The sequence below is a fragment of the Macaca nemestrina genome, chromosome Y (genome assembly GCF_043159975.1).
Source record: "Macaca nemestrina isolate mMacNem1 chromosome Y, mMacNem.hap1, whole genome shotgun sequence".
Lineage (NCBI taxonomy): Eukaryota > Metazoa > Chordata > Mammalia > Primates > Cercopithecidae > Macaca > Macaca nemestrina.
The window spans coordinates 926,824-929,234 of record NC_092146.1 but is presented as its reverse complement, the minus strand read 5'-3'; positions in this window follow the sequence as shown (position 1 = coordinate 929,234).

Here is a 2,411-nt window from a genome sequence, read left to right as displayed (position 1 = left end):
TCAAGCGATTCTCCTGCCTCAGCCTCCTGAGTAGCTGGGATGACAGGCGTGCACCACCACGTCCGGCTAATTTTTGTATTTTTAATAGAGACGGGGTTTCACCATGTTGGCCAGGCTGGTCTCGAACTCCCGACCTCAGGTGATCCACCCACCTCGGCCTCCCAAAGTGCTGGGATGACAGGCGTGAGCCACTGCACCCGGCCGGGAATTTAAGTTTCTGCTGCCAGCTTCCTTTATCCCTGGCCTGCAGGAGCATCGACTTCCCAAGGCTGTCCAAAGTTTGCCCCTCCTCTCGGACAGAGAAAGCTCCAAGTTCACAGCCAACACTGCACCTTTTGCAAAAGGTGAAGACACAGAGGAGCTATTCGGAAACTGCAGGAAGCAGGAACCGCAGGGAGTCTCTGCTTGTCTGTAAAACCGGTCTACCACCTTTTAGAAAGGCCTTCAGTTTTACTTGCAACTTGCTGTTTTGTTTCACAAACCGGGTAGACGGCGAAGGCGTTGCTCCTCAAATCGCCACTTGGTGGCAGCCAATACCTGTAACTTCCAGTGTTGCTTTTTATTTCTCTTTTTGAAATGGGAGTTTTGCTCTTATCACCCGGACTGGAGGGCAGGGGCGCGATCTGGGCTCACTGCAACCTCCGCCTCCCGGGTTGAAGTGATTCTCCTGCCTCAGTCTCCCAAGTAGCTGGAATTACAGGCACCTGCCACCACACCAGGCTAATTTTTGTATTTTTAGTAGAGACGGGGTTTCACCGTGTTGACCAGGCTGGTCTTGAACTCCTGACCTCAGGTGATACACACGCCTCAGCCTCCCAAAATGCTGGGATGACAGGCGTGAGCCACCGCGCCCGGCCCAAAGAAGAGAGATTGAAATGGACCCCCTTTTATTGGTGCAAGAGGAGGGTTTTGGAGGTAAGAACCTTCACTACGGGTTCGTCCTGCACACCATCTGACCCTTAGGACTTTTTTTCAGGCTGGGCGCGGTGGCTCTCAGGCCTTCTCATCCCAGCACTTTGGGAGGCCGAGGCCGGTGGATCACAAGGTCCGGATATAGAGACCAGCCTGGCCAACGTGGTAAAACCCTGTCTCTACTAAAAATACAAAACAACAACAACAACAACAACAAAAACAATGGGCCGGGCGCAGTGGCTCACGCCTGTAATCTCAGCACTTTGGGAGGCCGAGGCAGGTGGATCACAAGGTCCGGAGATCGAGACCATCCTGGCTAACACGGTGAAACCCCGTCTCTACTAAAAATACAAAAATTAGCCAGGCGTGGTGGCAGGTGCCTGTAGTCCCAGCTACTGGGGAGGCTGAGGCAGGAGAATGGCGTGAACCCGGGAGGTACAGGTTGCAGTGAGCCGAGATCGCGCCACTGCACGCCAGCCTGGGCGACACAGCCAGATTCCATTTCAAAAGAAAAACAAAAAAACAACAACAAGAAAACACCCAAAATAAACCACAGTAGTTTTTTTCAGCGCTGAAGCAAAACCAGAATTGAGACTTGATGACCATCATTATATCCACTCAACAGAGAACCAGGAGACGCCAAATGCAATAAAATGATGGAGGTCTCCTCCTCTGCATTTGCACTTTAGGGCTTTGGATAATCCAAGCATATCGTGCCCGTTAAGAATTTTCCAGGAGAGGAAAACTTTGCGATAGGATTAAGCCCCATAAAAATATTATTAAAAATCATGTACAATTAAATGTCCCCTTTGCTTCAGACTTAAATAATTCAAAGTTTCCTTTTACCTTTTTTAAAAACACACACACACACACACACAGAACACAATTATGTATAGGTTAACCAAATATTGCAGATGCGTTTTAGATTTCATTGTATCGATGTTCTGAAATTCAGAGTCTACTGTAATTTACCTAATAGAGGTGAATTCAGAGTCTGCTGTGATTTACCTAATACAGGTGAATTCAGAGTCTGCTGTAATTTACCTAACACAGGTGAATTCAGAGTCTGCTGTGATTTACCTAATACAGGTGAATTCAGAGTCTGCTGTAATTTACCTAACACAGGTGAATTCAGAGTCTGCTGTGATTTACCTAATACAGGTGAATTCAGAGTCTGCTGTAATTTACCTAATACAGGTGAATTCAGAGTCTGCTGAAATTTACCTAATAGAGGTGAATTCAGAGTCTGCTGTAATTTACCTAATACAGGTGAAATTCAGGGTCTGCTGTAATTTACCTAATAGAGGTGAATTCAGAGTCTGCTGTAATTTACCTAATACACGTGAAATTCAGAGTCTGCTGAGATTTACCTAATACAGGTGATTTCAGAGTCTGCTGTGATTTACCTAATGGAGGTGAACTTAGAGTCTGCTGTAATTTACCTAATACAGGTGAAATTCAGAGTCTGCTGTAATTTACCTAATACAGGTGAATTCAGA